The sequence below is a fragment of the Octopus sinensis genome, unplaced genomic scaffold (assembly GCF_006345805.1).
Source record: "Octopus sinensis unplaced genomic scaffold, ASM634580v1 Contig17615, whole genome shotgun sequence".
In the NCBI taxonomy this organism is placed as follows: Eukaryota; Metazoa; Mollusca; class Cephalopoda; order Octopoda; family Octopodidae; genus Octopus; species Octopus sinensis.
This window is the reverse complement of record NW_021835177.1, coordinates 1,303-24,105: the sequence shown is the minus strand read 5'-3', so window position 1 is coordinate 24,105 and position 22,803 is coordinate 1,303. Positions and strand designations below refer to the sequence as shown.

At 39.9% G+C, this 22,803-nt stretch overlaps 1 long non-coding RNA gene across 1 annotated transcript in view; it reads right to left on the bottom strand.

Annotated features, from left to right (window-relative positions):
* LOC118761809 overlaps positions 1–22,523 on the bottom strand; it is a 28,070-nt gene extending 5,547 nt beyond the window's left edge. The window contains exons 1-4 of the long non-coding RNA XR_004997653.1: positions 22,509–22,523; positions 20,305–20,366; positions 13,815–13,848; positions 11,044–11,118 (exon numbers count right to left, since the gene is read on the bottom strand). This is a non-coding gene — a long non-coding RNA (uncharacterized LOC118761809). The remainder of the gene's footprint in view (positions 1–11,043; positions 11,119–13,814; positions 13,849–20,304; positions 20,367–22,508) is intronic.
* Positions 22,524–22,803: the final 280 nt, after the last annotated feature.

Here is a 22,803-nt window from a genome sequence, read left to right as displayed (position 1 = left end):
AAAATCGCCAACGGTACACCACGCCGTCCACATTTTGAATGACCGAAGAAAATTGGGGAAGAAAGTTCTTTCAAAGGCAGGAGAGTGGTAGAAGGAGGAGGGATGTGTGTGTGTAAGTGTGGATATGTGCGTGATCGTAGGTCTGCATGTCCGTGTGTGTGTATGTGCGTATGTGTGCAATGATGACACGTGTGTGTGTGTGTGCATGTGTGTGTGTGTGTGTGTGGTTGTGGCTGTTAAACTTTGCGTGTTGTAGGGTTAGTAGTGTTAAGGTCAAGGAAGAAGGATTTGGGCGTGGCTCCCTTTGTCTCTACCACAGGTCAAGTAATAGGTACTGCTAGTTTGAAGTATGTGTGTGTGTGTGTATGTATATGTATCGTGTGTGTGTATTGTTTGTAGTGTGTATGCATGTGTGTGTGTTCGTGTGTGTAGGCGTAGAGTTAGGGGTGGTTTGGGCGAATAACTGTGCTTTACTTTCTGTATGTGTGCGTGTGTGTATGTGTGTATGTGTGCAATGATGACACATGTGTGTTTGTGTGTGTATGCGTAGAGTTTTGGGTGTGTGGCGAATAACTGTGCGTTTGTGTGTGTGTGTATGTATGTGCGTGCGTCTCACATGTTCATGTAGCTGTGTGTGCGTGTACATGTGCGTTTGTATGTGTGTGAGTAAGCGTATATAGGTGTATATACCTGTATCCATGGGGTTGTGAGTTTTCGATGTGTGCATTCGTGTGCGTGTGTGCGTGCTTATGTGTGCGCATGTTTTTGCGTGCGTGTGTGTGTGTCTGTGTCTATATGTGTATACGTATGTGTATGTGTGTGTGCGCGTGTAGGCATATATTGTGTGGATGTATATGTATCGATGTGTATGTGAATTTGTATATGCGTGTGTGTGTGTGTGGGGGGAGTTGGAGTTGTGTGGGCGTAACGTGCGTGCGTGTGCTTGTGTGCGTGTGCGCGCTTATGTACGTGTGTATAAGTGTGTGCGTATCTGTATGAGTATTGTTCGTTAAAGGTATATGTGGGCATCTGTGCTGGTATGTGTGTATGTACGTGTGGATGCGTGTGTGTGTGCGTGTATTGTGTGCATATATAGATACATATATCTCCGTGATCACCGTTACAGAGTAGGCTATCAGTTGTTGCTACATATCGCTGGTCACAATGCGCTTCGCATTGTTTTAACCTTCAAATGACGCCACCCTGCTGGCTAAGCGAGCGGGCCAACAGAAGAAGAGTGATCACAACAACCCAACTCACTGAGCTTCGTGCAGCATTAAACACTCACGACGCCCAGTCTGGGAATCGAAACCGCGATCCGGCAACCATGAGACCGCTGCCCTAACCCTTGGGCCACTGCGCCTCCACACAGACATATTATACATATATATATATATATACATATATATATATATATATATATATATATATATATATATATATTATATATATATATATGTAGGTCCCGGGGTTTCGGGGTTAACCACAGTAAATAAGGTACTCAATACATAGCAGAATAAATTAATTTATTTTATAGAAGGAGCTTCTACAGGACTAGAACTGTTTCATTCAAAAGAAATCATCAGGAAGCTCCTGATATATATATATATATATATATATATATATATATATATATATATATATATATATAATACATATCAATATATAGGTATACACGTAAATATCACAATATACGTATCTACTTATACGCATACACACACACTAACAAACACATATATGTGAGTGGACATACACTGTATAGTGTCATTGTTCGTGTACAATTGAGCACGTGTGTCTGTGTGCGTGCGTATGTGTGTGTGTTTGTGTTTATTTGTGCGGGTGTTTGTCCGGTGTCTGTGTGTATGTATTTACATTCGTTCTTACATATTGTCATATATAAAACCAACGTGAATTACAGTCAAACATTACGAAACACCGATCTACATTGGCACTCGCACGTTTTATTTTCAGTTGGAAAGAAAAGATTAAAAAAAACTCGCCTCACTTCCGTTCCTGATGGAGAGAATAGATAAATGTGTGTAAATATGTACGTATTCCTATGTGTGCGTGTGTGTGTGTTTGTATGTGTCTGTTTCTGTGCGTGTGTGTAAGTGTACATCTTGATATAATACTTAACACTAATATTACAGGGCTAAACGTTTGCAGCGACAGGGCATGGCCATGCTAGAACCCCACCGTTAAATTTTTCCGTTACGCACTTATTTCCCTCTCCAGGATTAAGTCTGGTGAAAGAGCGATCGGACAGGAGTACAAATACACCCTTCTTTGGTGTTTCCTTGGGATGTGTGTATATGTATGTATATATAGATATAATATATATAGGTGCAAATGGAGAAACATATCTAAATCAATCATCAACCATCAGATAATACCCAATCAATACTTTATTAAACCATTACATAACAGCAATGACATATTAACATAATATATTGCAAATATAACTAGACATGGAAATAGAAATAGAATATACGATTACATCATATCTGACAGATATATATATATCCTATATATATATATATATATATATATATATATATTATATATATAGATAGATAGATAGATATACATAGATAGATAGATAGATAGATAGATAGATAGATAGATAGATAGATAGATAGATAGATAGATAGATAGATATATAAGATAGATAGATAGATATGTATGTACATACATACGTAACTATATATGTGTGTATGTATATATGATATGTATATATATATATATATTGATTGTGTGTGTGGCGTGTGTGTGTGTATACCACACATAGTGTGTATGTATCTATGTTTTATGTATGTGTCTGTTATTGTCGCACCGCTATCGATTCTCAACTGATGTCGGTGTGTTTACGTCCCCGTTAAATCAGCGATCGTCTAGAGATACCGATAGAATGAGCAATAGGCTTACAAGGAATAATTCCTGAAGTCGATTTGTTCTACTGAACGCAGTGCCCTAGCATGGCCGCAGTCAAATGACTGAACGGTTAAAAGAATATATTTATATACAAACACACACCCACAACACACACACACCACACACTACATATATATATATAGATAAATAGAGAGAGAGAGGGAAAGACAGAGAGATACAGTGATAATACACACACGCATATATTTGTTTGTATATATATATCCATATATGTTCAGGCACTAATATATCATATATATGTATATTTATATATACATATATATATGTATATTATATATACAATTATATACGTATATGTATATATGTATATTTAGGTGTGTGCGCCTGTGTGTTCGTGTGTGATTACGTGTGTGATCTTATGTGTGTGTGTGTGCTCCATAGGAACATATGTAAGTGATTCATGCATACATCCTTACATCCATCCATCCATCGGTACATACATACATCCACATATTAATACATACATACGTAAATGCATACATACATACATGCATAATAAATACATAAAGACATACATATATTAACACAAAATCCATGACTTACCGTTTTCGATTTCTCTTTCATTTTTCCTATTCTTGAATCTTGATGAAGAATCACGATCGTCAGAACGAGAAGAACCCCAAAAGCTATGAGAGAAGAAATGGAATAACGCTGCGAAATATTCCTGGACAGTTGTGCGAAATCCATTCTGGTGACAGTGTCGGTCGTACGTGATACTTCGTGTGACTTCAACAAAAGATCGAGATGCGAGGTTAAGCTGAAGACCGTACTGAATTCCACGTATTTATTGAGCGAACAACAACCCAGATCTGGCATAGATCTTATCGTAAGTTTATGAACCAATGCGATTGGTGGAACTGTAAAGCGGGTGTGAACTTGTTGACAGTTTAATTATTGGAAAGAGATGGTTTGATATGTCACACAATAATAGCAAAAATTTGATGAATGAGAGACACGTGTAAAGTGAAATGATTCCTGTTCTGGATATATTATGATATATTTATTTACTAATGTTGTTATTTAATTTATTTGTTATTCCTGGGAAACTGTTTTAATATTCAGTGTGGAAGTATTTCGTTTCAACCAACAAATACACAGACACATTCACACACACACTGACACACACTGACACACACACACACACACACACACCACACACAAGCACACACTGACACAAACACCAAACACACACACACAGACACACACACGCAAACACACTCATACACACATACACACACTGACATACACCACACCAACACACACACCCACACACAACAACACACACTGACACGCACACACAGATCCAATTTGTTACACACACACACACACACACACACTGACGCACACACATACGTATTGACACACACACACTGACACACACACACACACTCGCTGACACACACCGACACACACACACACACACAACACGCTCACAACTGTTTTAATATTCAGTGTGGGAATATTCGTTCAACCCACACAGTAATCGCAAGACTTAATCTAATGAAGTCCGCTGTTCGGATTGGATTCTTCACAAAAGCGTTAATCGGATTAGAAAAGTTTTATGGGAATATCAAATTCAAAACCTACCAATCCCACCACCCCTACATACATACATACATACATACATGCATACATGCATAACATACATACATACATACATACATACATACATACATACATACATACATACATGCATACATACACACTCATGTATATACATACATATATACATACATACATACCCCCATACATACATATATACTTAGATGCACACACATATATATATACATACACACATACGTACATACATACACACATACATACATACATACATGCATACATAGACACTCATGTATATACATACATATATACATACATACATACCCCCATACATACATATATACTTAGATGCACACACATATATATATACATACACACATACGTACATACATACACACATACATACATACATACATGCATACATACACACTCATGTATATACATACATATATACATACATACATACCCCCATACATACATATATACTTAGATGCACATACATATATATATACATACACACATACGTACATACATACACACATACATACATACAGCATACATGCATACATACAACACTCATGTATATACATACATATAACATACATACATACCCCCATACAACCTATATACATAGATGCACACAATATATAGATACATACACACATACGTACATACATACACCATACATACATACATACATACATACATACATACATACACACATACATACATACATGCATACATACACACTCACGTATATACATACATATATACATACATACATACCCCCATACATACATATATACTTACATACACACACATATATATACATACATACACACATACATACACACATACATACATACAAACATACATACATACACACACAATCATACATACATATATACTTTCATACATACATACATACATACATGTATGCATATATTTATACATACTTGTATGTATGTATACATGTATACATGCATGTATGTTTGAATGTAAGTATGTATATATCAATAGACACATATACACATACATACATATATACATACATGCATACATACTTACATCCATACATATATGCTACATACTTACATCCATCTATCCATCCATACATACCACATACATACATGCTACATATAACCTCACGTATATACATACATATATACATACATACATACCCCCATACATACATATAGACTTACATACACACCAATATATACATACATACTACACACATACATACACACATACATACATACAACATACATACATACACACACAATCATACATACATATATACTTTCATACATACATACATACATACATGTATGCATATATTTATACATACATGTATCTATGTATACATGTATACATGCATGAATGTTTGAATGTAAGTATGTATATATCAATACATACATATATACATACATGCATACATACTTACATCCATACATACATGCATACATACTTACATCTATCCATCCATCCATACATACATGCATACATACTTGGTGGCTGCCCCCTCGTTATAGAGTATGGGCATTGCACGATGCGTAATCAAAGTTGTTATCTTGCAATGCCTGTGCATGAAGATTTTTTTTATAGTGAGGAAAGGCTGTGCACTGTGTCAATCCCAGTCACTAAGCAACAGCAGCCATTATCCGAAAAGAAGAACAAGTCAACATCATCGGTAACCACTGAGCCGCATTTATATCGGAGTCATCCCAGTTACCTGAGTTACCTTCTAGAAGGATGCCCTAACAAAGTCTAGAGTCCACTCCCAATGGGTTAAACCGCGCGATCTGGTATTCAGTCGATTATTTCTATGTCCCCGCGCATGATACAGCCTTAAGACATTATTGGATGGCCGTTGACTCTCAAGAGTTCCTCCGCTCTTTGACAGGTTTTGTTTTCATCACCAGCAGGGTGTCCAATGAACTTCCTCCTCACCAAGCAAGCCTGGCGGGGTTGCCGGTTTAGTCGTCGACGACCCGACAATGCAACAGGTTGTACTGGGTTACATGTTACCAGTAGCACTCGAAAATCTACCTGACATATATACATACATACATACATACATACACACATACATACAAAAATATCCTGTTCATGTTCTTGAAATTCCAATGAAAGATACTTGGAACTAAGTTAGAAGCCGTCTCTCTTTCTGTTGCCAGAAATATTCTATTAAAACCGAATAATGACATTCATACATATTTTTAGCTAGTCATTATCACTAGCTTTGAATACTTTTCTTCTTGTTTTATAAATCATAGCAAAACATACAGGTACAGTGTCTCCCATGTGAAACTCAATTCGCAAGTGCACCTTCTGTATGGACTGCATATGTACGACGGAATTCCATAGTTATGATTAAATTTTCTTAGATGATCATATTAGACCCCTCAGATATAGTTTGACCAATTAATATATATATGTGTGTGGTGTGTGTATGTGTGTGTTGTGTGTGTGTGTGTGTGGTGTGTGTGGTGTGTGTGTGTGTGTGTGTGTGTGGTGTGTGTGTAAACACCCTCGGTTTGGCCCTCGAAATAAGGTTAATTTGAAATAACTACAAAATAAATCTTACAGCCATGTCAGATTTCAACAAAGTCCCTAATTTTTCCTATCGTAATGGCGGGTTGCATATGCAGCTGCGCATGCTCTGTACAGCTTAAACACATGGCGGTCGTTTTAACTGTCTAATTATGCCGCTGAATCAAAAGATGAATTTGAAGATCTACCAGCGTCCGTATTCTCTGCAATTGTTTACGATTTACAACCAGGAAAATATCTGAGAATCTAGAGAAGCGGATGCAGATTTACCCATCAGACTAATAATAGTGGGATAGTAAACATTAATAATCTTTAATCTTTATTGCAGCTGGATGCTGTTAACCGAAACCTTCGTTTATCTAAAATATTCGACACACTCCAACATACCGTCATGAATCTATTGGATATAACGTGACGGTCACAACATCTCAGCCTTCTTACACACAGCATCCGTGCTTGCCCTGACTATATTTGCTCTCTTTACTCTCACTTTTATGGGTGTTGTATTCGTTTCGCATGAAATGTATTCAGCTTCTAGGATCCATCCTTTCTTCGGTTCTGGTATGTTTACGTAGATGAGTGAAAGAAATCGTCGTATTTGATGTTCTCTGCTGCTGAAATGAGGCAATTTTTCTGGTTGATTTCATTTCTTATTCTTCTATATCAGCGTTTAGTATATGATGTGTATGTTGTGTGCATCGAGTTTCATTTTGTATCTTATTTTGTGGAGAGGTCGGAATTTTGTGATATAGATTTAGGTTGGCAGGACCAATACTCATTTATAACTGTCTTTTGAAGGATTGATCGTGTAAATTCCACATTCTCAGAAAGCTTAAATTGAACATTTTGTGATATTTCTAAAGTAGACAATAAATAGGTTTTATAAGATATGGGGTAGGAATGGAACGGAAAGCTTTCCTGATAAATAACGGCAAATAGAATGGATTGTGTGGTTATCTGGTTGTTGTTGAAAGAATCAGTTAAGTTCTGTGCTAAGTAATGTAGCGGTTCATGGCTCCTTGTCAGAATCCGAGTTGTAATTTGAAAACCAAGATGTCTGAGATAGTAGCGTCGAGTATTAGATTTTCTAAGGCTGGGCATGAAAAGCTGATATAATTCTATGGTGGTACTTTATTTGGGGTTTGTTGAATCATGAGACAGAAGACAAAATACTGTTAAACAAAATAACATTTTATTTCAACGATAAGTTTGATAAACTGAAATCTTACAAAATGTTTTCTAGAATCAATTCGACAGATTTAGAATTTTCTTGTTCTTGAGGATATTTCTGGCATTCTTTCGCCTCTTTTGTATTGTTTGAATATCTTCTGTAAACTAGTACAACAGTTTATTGTAACGATAGACATACTTAAGAAAATATTAGGTAAAACAATTGAAATTTTATGTTATTTCTTGTAATTCACAGACATATTTTCATATGGAACCGAATTTAATTTCTATTCAATATTTACTGCACACAACGCAGGTTAATTCTTGACCATGGACATACGGTGGACATGGCAATGAACCACAAGCAGCCTCAACGAAATATAAAGTAGCTCCATTTTCGTTTCGGTAACCCGCTGGATCAGCTTCTGGTGCATAATCCACACACACATATTCATGTCTGCCCTTACTATTATAATGCGCGGTCATCAAATATCCTGAATACTCAGCTGTCCAACCAGCGTAACACTGTGTTCTGGCTGGTAACATCATAACAACAGCAGGTTGTCGTGTCAAACAGACAGCGCACGGAACGTTGTGATCATGAAGTGATTTAGCGTTAGCAAAAGAAAAGATGGTATTGGTGTCGTATGACTGTAGTCGATATTCACTGCCAAAAATGTAACCACCTTTTTCAACTTCTGTAGTATAATTGGCCCAAATGGGATCGTTGGGTAGACATAAGAGATTACTTCCGCCACCAGTATGGGAATAATGTTGTCCACCAGCCACCTAGAATTGGTAAGAATAAATCAAGTAAAAAGATATCAAGCAAAATTATATATGAAATAACGGAAACATTCATTACAATTTTTCACTTAAAAGAAGTTATGTTTAGTCACGTGTGAACGAATTGTGGTGTATATGTTATGTATATGTTAGCGTAAGCTGTTGTTGCTGAATCGTGGCTGTACATTTAACTTCTCACCATATATGTATATATATATATATATATATATATATACCCTTTTTTTCTTTTACTTGTTTCAGTCATTTGACAGCGGCCATTCTGGAGCACCGCCTTTAGTCGAGCATATCGACCCCGGGACTTATTCTTTGTGAGCCCAGTACTTATTCTATCGATCTCTTTTTGCCGAACGGCTAAGTGACGGGGACGTAAACACACCAGAATCGGTTGTCAAGCGATGGTGGGGGGGACAAACACAGACACACAAACATATACACGCACATACATATATGTATATATACTTATATTCCACAGGCTTCTTTCACTTTCCGTCTATCAAATCCACTCACAAGGCATTGGGCGGCCCGAGGCTAAAGCAGAAGACACTTGCCCAAGATGCCACGCAGTGGGACTGAACCCAGAACCATGTGGTTGGTAAGCAAGCTACTTACCACACAGCCACTCCTGCGCCTATATATATGTATATATATGTTGTATGTATACGGGTAAGTATTTGTGGTTACGACTCGGATTATTATTTATGTTTGCATGGGGTAGGTGTTTTTCGGTGGATGTCAATAGATGGAGAAAAAGAAACCCATGCACTCGTGTTTATCCGAAATGGAAAAGATGTTCACGTGTGAACGGGATATTTTGGGTGGTGGAAATTGTAGGAGGTTTGAGTAGGACAATACGGGAGACGACGAGATGCAGAGAAGTGGTGGGTAACCGTCGATGAAATGTTGTTTAGTCGATCATACGAGATTCAGTGGCTAAACCTCTCGTTTAGACTCGAAAATCAGGCTTACATAGACGTTATGATCACACAGACTTTTTTTCATGCAATACACAGAAACGAGGTGGGAGGAAAAATTGTGAGGTTCAGTGATGGCTTAGTGCTTAAGATGAATGGACGGCGAAGTGGGCGACCGAAAAAGGATACGTGTAGGGTTTATAAAGAGCAGATACAGAGCATTTTTAAGGAACGTAAGGTTGATTGGGGACGCAGTTTGTAGCAGCAGTTTTGAATTGGAAGTTTCGGAATTACCTTACAAAGATATACTGGATAATTAATGAGGTGATGTGGTGCATGAAAAGAGCAAGGTTTTAGCGATAGGACGATTTCGGTGAGGCGGAGAAGAATAGAAGTGCATTCTGTACTCTGTTGTGTTCTCTCACTAATATTTAGTCTCTCTATATTTTACTTAATGAATAAAGTCCTTAGCTTTTTCCATCATTTACAGTATGTGGCTTGTCCAGTCCTCATTCTACATTGTGCTTTCATTCCATTAACCATTTACAGTCACTGTCATCAATTCTAATAGACTCTATTCAATTTAGCCCACACCTACGATCATTGGGCACTCTAGTTAAAGATAGTCAAGTGGCCACTTTTCAGCTCATGTCACTCACGTACAATACCACCATCCGTAGCCAGTATATTTGATCACCAGTCAGCAGCCTCGGTATTTGATATCTACACTCCATACAAGTCAGCCAGGAGTCCTTGATCGCTATACTGGATTCCCGTCTAGTCCTATCTATAACTTAACGTAGAGATATCTATATTCTGTAGTTAGACAACCGCCTTTTCACTTGGTCCGTAGTAGACAACATTTAAAATTCTGATTTGACCAAATACCTACAAAGGAGTAAGCAGTCTTGTGCAGACTCTATATATCGTTTCAAACGTGATATGTCATCAAATGATTTGCTTGAGTGTGTGGGCGTGTGCGTGAGAGTGACGGGGAGGGAGAGACGAAGAAGAGAAAATGAAGGAATAAAAAGAGAAGAAGAGAAAGATAAAGAGAGAAAGAGAGAACAGAAGTATAGTTTATACTAACCGTCATATACAAGGCTTGAATTAGTAGGACAAGTAGTTCTGCCCCACCGAGTATACAATGATCCGAGACCGGGTTCTGTGAAATTAAAATGAAACATTTAGTTTAAAAGAAAGAATTCTTGAATCCTATACAAAGGAAGTTGTTGGCTTGGAAGGAATTGATAGAGAGGAGAGAAATTTAGAATTTAAGAGAAAAAGAATGAGTGAATGAATGAAATCAAAATGAATGAAAGAAGTAAATGATTCGCTAAGAATAAATTTTAAACGAAGAAAATTAGTCATTTGTCTATTGAGCCTGTTGTTGACGTTGATGTCAACGAATTGAGAGATTAATCTCAGAATATCAGAAAGTGTATTTGTCTCCCTTATGAAAGGATGTTTGTTTTTGTGTTGAACTTGGATGTGAGTATATATATATATTTGTGACCGTAATAATGATAAAGTCATTTTTAGACATGTAGCCATATTATCATTCTTGGTACTGGATTGGTCAATTACAAATATCAGCTTAATGTTTGGCGCGAATCAGGCCATCATAGCTACAATATGCAAAGGGCTCGAAGGAATAGCCATAACGCGTCATTCATCGAGAGGGATAACAACATTTGCGTCCGGATCTTGGATGAAGGAGTCCATTTGGGAAATATTTTTCTGTCTCCACCCAACTCAAATTGGGATGCATGGGAAGGGAGTACAAAATATGTGTGTTCCATGACCCCGAAGCCGGTCTAGAAGGGATCATCCGTTCATAATTGAGAATTAGACTGTCAAAACCGGACGAGACAAAACGTTGCCTGTTATATATAATCAGTCTCCTCAAGAAAGCTTCATTGCTTCGGAGGCGCACACTTGGAAGTAGGTTGGAAACTCCACCGTGCAGGTGTGGTGCCAACTATGTCTGCATAGGCGGAAGTGGGATGCTCACAATCCCTGGCTTTCGGATTGGATTATGAAGTGAATCCCACTAGGTATTAAGGGATATCTCCTGAAGCTCAAGCAGAATGGAGTGATGTAGCTGCTGGAAGTAAATGCACCCAATAGCGAGGTCAAATACAAATGCTTCCTTAACAAAGTCACTGCAGCTTTGGATATATTTGGGGTAAAGTCATTTGTCTTACAAGGAGACTTCCGTGCACACTTTGGCGCTGATAACCGCAAGAAGTATTGATTGGGTGGAATGGCGTCACACACCTTAATGTGGTGGCCATACTAGTCTTCTGGACTCTCTATGATATAGATATCGTTTTAAGACGGTTGTTTATAAGGGTACTTGGAATAGAAATGCTTAGTGACAGAAATTCTTGATAGATGTTGTTGTCGTCTCAGTCCTCTTTGAGTCTGTGCTGGACGTTCGGGCTATAAGTAGTGGGGAGAGTTGTCAACTGACCACTACCAAGATGTCTGAAACCGGAAGATGCCTACAGTTGGGAGAACCTAGTAAATTGGTAAGTCCAGGCGACCTACGGAATAAAGTTGAAAGCAGTTGTGGATGATGGAAAGAAACAAAATTGTGGATAATATTGCATCCAAATTGAGAGAGACCCACATGAATAAACTTGGGCATCGAATCGATTAGTGATTGTATATTTTTGTCGAACTAAAGTCACTGAAAAGTGATAAAGCTGCTGGAGAGAAATACGTTCGTCTTGATAATTTTAAACCCTTAAATACTCAGGGTATTCCTTGAGTGACCCGTGTATGCTAGGTGGAATGGGGCATCAGGGAAAACACGAGTGCAATGACAATCCGGGGTAATAACCACAGATTTTTTTAAGACAAAGCCTACACTACATTCTAGAAATATTACGTAGAGAAATGGTCGCGCCCAAGATTACTGTCCTGGACGCAGTACACCCGACCAGATATTCGTTCAAAGGCAGATCTTCGAGAAAATGTTGAAATATATCCAAGGGGAATACGCTGTAGACCACGTGCTGTGGGGCATGTTGCGGATGGTTTCCAGGAAGGTGAAATTATTGGGCAAGTACTTTTTCGTAAAATACTCGTAAAATGTTTGTATTTGTGCAAAAGCCGAATGTTTTCAACATGGAGTTTGGACTTCGATAGAAGAGTGCATTGTTAGTGCTTTTCACATTTCTTATGATCTGGTTGATCAAGGCTCAGCCATTTTAGAAGAAGTATCTCATTTCGTCTGTATGGGGTCGGTCGACTGCTATTTGCAGACGACGTGCCTCTGACTCATGTCAGTTCACTTTCGACTTCGACACGCATTGAATGGGTTGGCTGCCGAGTGCTCCAAGGCAGGGATGACTAACACACACTCTGCAGGAAAGTGGAATATCGTTACTTCGGGAATCTATTCACGAGTGATTGGAAGCACAAGACTGAACAGATTGCTAAATTCTAGATATAAACGCATTGATGCGCTAGGTCGGGCATTCGATTCTCAGACGAACAATGGTTGGTACACTTATCGACGTAGCGCTGCACACACACACACACACACACACTCATATACACACAATTAATGTCATAGTATAACAGAGTAAAATTTTATTAAGGAAATTATTGTAAAAAAAATGTATTTTAAAAAATTTAGACTAGTGTCTTAGTATATATTACTGAAGAAATATGGATAGTGATGTAGAGTCAATTCAACTTTGGTGAAATTATAAATCGTTAAGGAGACACGGGTGAATGACTTTAGCTAAACACTGTAGAACTGGAAGCTGGATACTTTATAATATTTAATCTCATTCCTGAACATTTCTTCAAAGTTATTGTCTTATACAATATAAAATTAGTTCTTACTTGGGGTGTCATCAGGTTTATCGTCGCAAGATTTCTGTGGAAAAAGAAAGTATTTATTATCGTTTAGAACTGAAAAAAGAATGCAATATATGACAACATTTTCGGACAGCATTTTATGAAGATGTGGGTGACGTCGACATTGTCCATTCTACCAAATCTATTATATCGTGTTACATCTTGGAGGTTTGCTGGAACTGCATGCCTTTCTGTGAATCTGGTATTTCATTATTTCATGCTTGTATATGGCAAAGCATACACATTACATAAACAGCTAATATCCCTGTTCATTGTCAAGAGTAGACTAATTTTGCTATCTAAAATCGCTGGTAGTTTGAAGATTACTAGAAACGTAGACTTGCGCATTCTGCTGACGTACAAGAAAGCCCGACGCCAACCTTTCATGTACGGCGTCCTAATACGCTGTAGGACTTTTCCACTGCGACATTAGGAGAATCTGTCAAGGCAATATGATGCAATATTTAAAAGTAGTTTGAATTGATGCCAAAGCTCTATTGCCTTGATATTGTTTAGTATAGTTATCCATCATGATCACTGAAGAGTCGGGCATTTCTAGCACTGGTGAATAATATTCCGGATTGAAGCTCGAAGGTCAACATATCTTTTGGCGTTCAATGGAATATCACAAAAGTTTGTAAGAAAAATGTTTGGGAACATATTTAGGTTATAAATTGACTGCATACGAAAGGGATGAGGATTAGATATTTTGTACACGGGTGCTATATAAACTGGTTATTCACTCCTTAAATATAGTGTGTATATGTAGATGTATATATGTAAATGTATAAAAATTTATATATATATATATAATGTTTATACATATATATATACATATGTTTGTGTGTGCGTGTTTATATATATATAAGTTTGTATATATATATATATAAATATATATATATATAAATATATATATGTATATATATATATATACATATATATGTATACAGATATACATAGATATATATGTATTTATATTGGGTTGCCTGGAAAGCTCGTGCCGATTTTTAAAGGAAAATAAAGGGCCAATAAATACTTGCCATTGCATTTTTAAACAACCAAATATGAACCATTTTGTTGCACTATGCTTCTCCATCTTTCCTTTAACTTGAAAATACCCTCTTTCCAGAATTGAGGTGGTTTCATGGCAAAGAATTCATCGAGGTATCTTTTTACGTCATTCAAGGAATAAATTTTTACCATTAAGACTATTCTGCAGAGGCCTGAATAAGTGGAAATCCGAAGGTGCAATATCTGGTGAATATGGAGGGATGGAGTAACACATGCCAGCCGAGCTGCAGCAATTTTTGTCTGGTTCCCAAAGCATCAAGTGCCGAAAATGAACTTTCTTATCTTGCCTTTTCAAGTGTTACAAAATTAACACAGGTTATAGGAACATAAACCTTCTTACACGAAAAGATAGCTTAAACTGCGTTCTAAATGGATGTGTAGTTAAATTCTATTTTATGAACTCAACCATGTTCTAAATCGAAATTTAAGCAACCATATATCGCAATAAATTTCTGGACAACCGAATAGATTGACAGGTATTTCTATATCTATCAATCTATCTATCTATCTATCTATCTATCTATCTATCTATCTATCTATCTATCTATCTATCTATCTATCTATCTATCTATCTATCTATCTATCTATCTATCTATCTATCATCTATCTATCGGTGAACAGGTGTGGTCGCCGTTTGTGAGGCACGCTTTCCCGCAACTCGTCTCCATGACCGAACTGCAGTCGTGGATCAAAAAGAGGCCGAGGAAGGGCGAATGGCACAGCGAGAGTCGCGTTGCTCTCAAGCAACTCTGCCGTCCCGGGTCGACCTTGAGTGACTTCAACACAACCAAAGCATTCTATAGGGGATTAGTGGAGGGGAGGTACGACGACGATCTCGAGGCAAACCTGGACGTCGACGAGGAATACCTGACCCGCCTGTTTGAAACGACTTTCGGCCCGGGACCTACGGACAACTTCCAGAGATCCCTGGCCTGGCGGTGCTACCGAGAAGCGCTACCCGTTCGGGATAAGCTCTATAGGCATGGCTCGAGAAACACGGGGCCGACCTGCCCAGATGCGGGCAGAGCGACGAAACCGCTCTGCACGCAATCGTGCAGTGTCCAGCAATTTCCGAGCTGTGGGCTTATGTCGAACGACTGCTGTCACGTGTGGGACGTGTCGGTTTATCAGCCGAGTCTATCGTTAATATCGACACGCCTCCTTCCTTCAAACGGGAAGGAAGAGCTATTTTCATCATCCTTGTGGCTATGGCGAAAGAATGTATCTGGTGGACGCGTCTGAAAGGATTAGAGACAAACACTTTCCTCTCTGGTCACTCTCATCAACTTCTTCAAGTATCACTTGAAGAGGAAAGTGAGAGTAGGGAAGCAAGTTTTGTCTAGTGAATGTTTTAAAAAAAGATGGGTGAATGTAGCAAGGATGGCACGTATGAATGACGAAGCCACCTTGACTATGATTCTATGAACCGTAAAAATTAATACAGAGAGTTGCTTATTTGCAAAAAAAAAAATAAAAGAAAGAAATATAACATGTGACTTCATTGACCGAGGTTACCGTGGTCTTTTCCGTAGGCTTTTCTTTCCACGGGTAAACCTCACCTGTCCTCCCCTTTACACTTCATATTGACATTTCTGTGATTACGATCCCTATTGATCAACTTTTTTTCCTCCCCTTTTCTTTTTTTAATCCCTCTCCCCCCTGTTTTAAAAATCCTCCCTTTTTTGTCCTCTTTCTTTCTTTTTACGATCCCTTTTGATCGAAAACCAACCCCCATTTTTTTTAGCCCCAAAAGAAATGCTCTACCTTGTAATTTTTCTGTCTGTGTGCAGCCCTGTGTGGCTAATAAAGAAACATATCTATCTATCTATATATCTATCTATCTGTCTGTCTGTCTGTCTGTCTGTCTGTATGTCTGTCTATCTATCTATCTATCTATCTATCTATCTATCTATCTTTCTATCTATCTGTCTGTCTGTCTGTCTGTCTGTATGTCTGTCTATCTCTCTATCTCTCTATCTATCTATCTATCTATCTATCTATCTACCTCCTCTACATATCTATCTATCTATGTATCTATCTCTATATCTATCTATCTATCTATCTATCCATCTATCTAATCTATCCATCTATCTATCTATCTATCTATCTATCTATCTATCTATCTATCTATCTATCTATCTATCTATGGCAATTAGAAGCGGCATCGCATCCGACGTTTTGGCGGCGAGGTTGGCCCTCGACCAACACTTCAACGCCAAGCACGAAGATGTGCTGTCAGAGCTAGGATGCGTGCTCTAAGGAACGAAGGTGTTGGAGCCGCGAGAGAGGCCCGGGTGGCAGAGGCGCAACAGGGCAGCAAAGCCACCATTCGGTCCCTGGTAGATGAACAGGGGCACGAATTGCTTGAGCCAAGTAAAATGTGTGAGGCCTTTCAGCAGCATTTTGCCCGACTGTTCGGGACGAGTGGAGGGCAAGAACGTAGAGTGGACTTCAGTGCCCACCTACATAGCCTACCACGACTCTCGACAAGAAAGGCAGGGTGCTGCGAAGGTACGGCGGCGGAAGTGCAGGAGGCGATGGCAGAATGCTCGAGGGACAAATCACCGGGTTTGGATGGTCTACCCTACAAGCTTTACAATTGTATGCCAGACTTGTTTGGAGATCTCTTGGCGGCGGTGTACTGCAACTGGCAGCAAAACGGGAGCATTCCTGGTTTTGTGAGCCGAGGAGCTGTAACACTGCTGAAGAAAGATCTAAACAAGGGAAATGTAATAGATAACTTTAGGCCCATCACTCTACTTAATGCAGACTTGAAAATTTTGGCCAAGGTGCTAGCCAAGAGGTTGGCGCTTGTCATCGAGAAACTGGTCGACAGGGCGCAAACATGCGCCGTGCCGGGCCGGACCATCCATGACAACCTCCACCTGATGCGCTACATCATAGACAGGGTAGTTAACGAACCTGGCATGGGTGGGGCGCTGATCAATCTTGATCAATCGAAAGCTTTCGATAGGGTAGACCATCGATACTTGGAGGCGGTCCTCAGAGCGGCAGGCTTCGGTCCCGTCTTCCGCGGCTGGATAGCCGCTTTGTACAGAGGTATCCGTTCGGTATTTCGCGTGAATGGACATCTATCGAGACCCTTCGACATCGCACGTTCGGTCCGTCAGGGATGCCCCCTCTCGTCGCTTCTATACGTATTGACTCTCGAGCAATTATTGCGGAAGCTGGCAACTTTGAGGGGCATCCCGCGAGAACTGGGATGCGGGACGAGCGTGTCTGCATACGCGGACGACGTCACCGTCATAGTGTCTAGCCACGAGCACATCGAGCTGGTCGGCGAGACACTGAAAAACTACGAAGCGGTGACAGGAGCGAAAATCAACCGGGAAAAGTCAGTGGGCTTGCGACTAGGCACCTGGAGAAGCAAGCCCATGCCGTCCACCAGCGCCTCCGTCGTGGGACGCTGGACCGACGGCCCGGTTGAGTTGCTCGGGGTCTAGTTTGGTCCGGACCTCCAAGTGGAGAAGAACTGGAACGAGATAACGAGTAGGGTGGTCACTCTCGCCCGGCAATGGGCCGAGAAGAAACTGTCCCTAAAAGGTCGGGCGGAGGTGGCGAACACGTACATCGCGTCCGTCATCTACTACCGCCTATCCGTCGTACCTTGTCCCGACCCTACCATCACCAAACTACAACGCATTCTCTTTCGCTTCTTGTGGAAAGGATGCGTCCCGATGGTCAGGCGATCCATTTGCTGTCAACACCCGCTAAAAGGAGGGCTGGGTATGCCGTGGTTGATGATGCGCAGACACGCGCCGAGACTGCGACATCTCTGGCTCTATGTAGACGACGGTGAACAGGTGTGGTCGCCGTTTGTGAGGCACGCTTTCCCGCAGCTCGTCTCCATGACCGAACTGCAGTCGTGGATCAAAAAGAGGCCGAGGAAGGGCGAATGGCACCGCGAGTGTCGCGTTGCTCTCAAGCAACTCTGCCGTCCCGGGTCGACCTTGAGTGACTCCAACACAACCAAAGAATTCTATAGGGGATTAGTGGAGGGGAGGTACGACGACGATCTCGGGGCAAACCTGGGCGTCGACGAGGAATCTCTGACCCGCCTGTTTAGGACGATTTTCGGGCCAGGGCCCATGGACAACTTCCAGAGATCCCTGGCCTGGCAGTGCGACCGAGAAGCGCTACCCGTTCGGGATAAGCTCTACAGACACGGCTCGAGAAACACGGGGCCGACCTGCCCGAGATGCGGTCAGAGCGACGAAACCGTTCTGCACGCACCCGTGCAGTGTCCAACAATTTCCGACCTGTGGGCTTATGTCGAACAGCTGCTGTCACGTGTGGGACGTGTCGGTTTATCAGCTGAGTCTATCGTCAATATTGTCACGCCTCCTTCCTTCAAACGGGAAGGAAGAGCTATTTTCATCATCCTTGTGGCTATGGCGAAAGAATGTATCTGGTGGACGCGTCTGAAAGGATTGGAGACAAACACTCTCCTCTCTGGTCAATCTCCCATCAACTTCTTCAAGTACCACTTGAAAAGGAAAGTGAGAGTAGAGAGGCAAGTTTTGTCTAGCGAATGTTTTAAAAAAAGATGGGTGAATGTAGCAAGGATGGCACGTATGAATGACGAAGCCACCTTGAGCATAATCCTATGAACCCAGAAATTGAAAACAGAGGGTTACCCACTTGCAAACAAATGTGGTAACATATAACAATATTGACCAAGGTTACCGTGGTCTTTTTCGTAGGCTTTTCTTCCCACGGATAAACCTTACTTGCTTTCCTCTTTACACCATGTATCATAACACTGTGATACACGATCCCTATTGATCGTTCTTTTTTTTCCTCTTTTACGATCCCTCTTGATCGAAAACCTACGCCACCCCCATTTTTTTTTCTTTTGTTTTTTGTTCTCTTCATCCCCCAAAAGAAAAGCTCTACCTTGTAACTTGTCCCATCTGTGTGCATCCCTGTGTGGCCAATAAAGAAACTTATCTATCTATCTATCTGTCTGCTGTCTGTCTATCTATCTATCTATATATATCTATCCTTCTATGTAATCTATCTATCTATCTATCTATCTATCTATCTATCTATCTATCTATCTATCTATCTGTCTGTCTATCTACCTACCTATCTATCTATCTGTCTGTCTATCTACCTACCTATCTATCTATCTGTCTCTCTGTCTGTCTATCCGCAAATCTATCAATCCATACACACACACATATTTACACACACGTACACATACATAATACATACACACATATTTACACACACGCACACATACATAATACATACACACATATTTACACACACGCACACATACATAATACATACACACATATTTACACACACGCACACATACATACCTAAATAAATACATGCATACAGACATACATATGTTAACACAAAATCCATGACTTACCGTTTTTGATGGGAGCACAATATTGACGGTCTCAGGACAACAAAGCAGATCAAGAAGGGAACCTTTAATAATTGAGAATTAAAACGTCAAAATTGTTAGATATAATCTGCCTGTAAGATATAATCGGTGTCTCCTCTACAAAATTTCGTTTCTCCGATAGCGTACACCTGGATATAGGCTTGAAACTCCACTACGCAACTGTGGTGCCAACAATGTCTGCACAGGTGGGATAAGAATACCCTAAATCCCCAGCTTTCGGATTGTATTATGGAGTGAAACCTCCTAGGTGTGTGGGTTCACCTCTTGAAGCTAAGGCTGAATATGAAGGACCACTGTGGCTGCTGTAAGTATATGCAGCAAACACCGAGGTCAAATACAAATCCTTCCTAAGCAAATTCACCTCAGCTTTAGATATATTTGGGGTAAAGTCATTTGTCCTGCAAGGAGACTTCAGTGCACACCTTGGCACTGATAACCGTGAGAAGGATTGATTGAAAGGAATGTCGTCAGTGAACTTAATGGAGAGATCATAGCAGCCTTCTGTGCAGGATACACACTCTCCACTCTATGGTATGGATATTATTTTAAGACAGGGATATTTATAAGGGTACCTGGAATAGAAATACTTGGTGACAGAGGTTTCTGATAGAGTTCGGTCATCTTCCACTCTTTGCTGAACGTTTGTGTAAGAGGACGGGTGGAGTTATCAACTCGTCACTACCTAAATGTTCTAGTGCCGAACACTAGAAATTGGTAAGTCCAGCTCGACTTACAGAATACAGTTGGCAGCCGCAGTGGATGCTGGGATCAGAAACAAAATTGTGGAGACTTTTGCATCCAAATTGAGAGTGACCCGCCTGAATGAAGTTGGACATCGAAATCGATTCGTGATTGTATTATTTTATTCGGCAGGTTCTTCTTCGGTTGAACGCTTATTTGAGCTAAACTCACTTAAAAGTGATAAAGCTGCTGGTGAAAAGCACGTTCGGCTTGATATTTTAGAAACCTTAAATACAGATGGTATTCTCTGAGTGACCCATGTATGCTAGGTGGATGGGAACCCTGGGAAAAACACCAAGGCAATGGTAATATGGGGTGACAATCACAATTTTTTTCAAACAGAGACCAAAGATTGTGTTCTAATTATCGAAAAGTCTATTCTAGATGTCAGGAAACGATAAGTGGGGAAATTGTCGCGCCCAAGATTACTGTCCTGGTTGCAGTACACCCGACCAGAGAGTCGTTCAAAGATAGATCTTCCAGAAAACGTTGAAGCATTTCCAAGAGGAATACACTGTAAACCACGAAAAGGCATACGATCACGTGCCCTGGGGCATGTTGTGGGTGATTTACCATGAAGGTGAGTTTAATGTGCAAATACTGTTTGCCATAAAGAACTTATATGGATGTTCAAATGTTTGTATTTATGTAAAAGTCGAAAGTTTTCAACGTGAAGGTTTCACTTAGTTGAAGTGTGCATTGTTAGTGCCCCTTCTCACATTCTTTTTGTGATCTGGTTGAATATGCGCAGCCATTGTGGTAGAGGTATCCCAATTCATCTCTGCGTGATCGGTCGACTGTTATTTGTAGACGACATGCTGCTACCTGATTCGTCTGATGGTCACCAACAACGTGCACTGAATTGGTTGGCTGACGAGTACCCCAAGGCATGACTGACAAATATGCACTCTGTAGGAAAATGGAAGATCATTATTTCGGGTCTCTATTCACGAACGATTGGAGCACAAGTGTGAACAGAATGCTGAATTGTAGATATAAACGCAGTGAAGCGCCAGCTCGGGCATTTGATTATCAGATGGAGAGGGCATTCCATGCTTTTCGTATGCAAGCCGGCGGGGCTCGCTCTGAGCACTCTAATTTGTTCACTGTGAACATACCGGCCGCCTCGGACACTCGGTGAAGTGCACACTCGGATGAACCGTGCGGGCCGAAACAATTCTCGACGTAGCACTGCATATTTACTCATATACACACAATAAATGGCTAGTATATTAGAGTAACGTTTTATTTAGGAAATTATTGTAAATAGAACATATTTTGAAATAAATTCAGGCAAGTGTCTTAGTATATATTATTGTGGAAATATGGATAGTAATGTGGAACTAATTCAAAGTTGGTGAAGTTTTAAATCATTAGTTAAGGAAACACGGGTAAAATTCTTTATCTATAAAATTAGTTCTTACTTGGCGTATCATCAGGTTTATCGTCGAGAGATTTCTTGGAGATGAAACGGTTCTGTGAAAACAGAAATAGCATCATATAAATAGAACTTCAGGATATTTATTATCGTTTAGAACTTAAAACAATGCAATAGATGACAACATATTCGGTCAGGTATCATTGCAAGCAATACCATTTCAACCCCTTAGGAATCTTCTAGAAGGCGCTTCCATCCCGTCAAACGATTTTCTGAACAATATCAGACAATACAACACTGAATTTCAAATGACATCGTTTGGTGAATCTAAGAAGATAGAT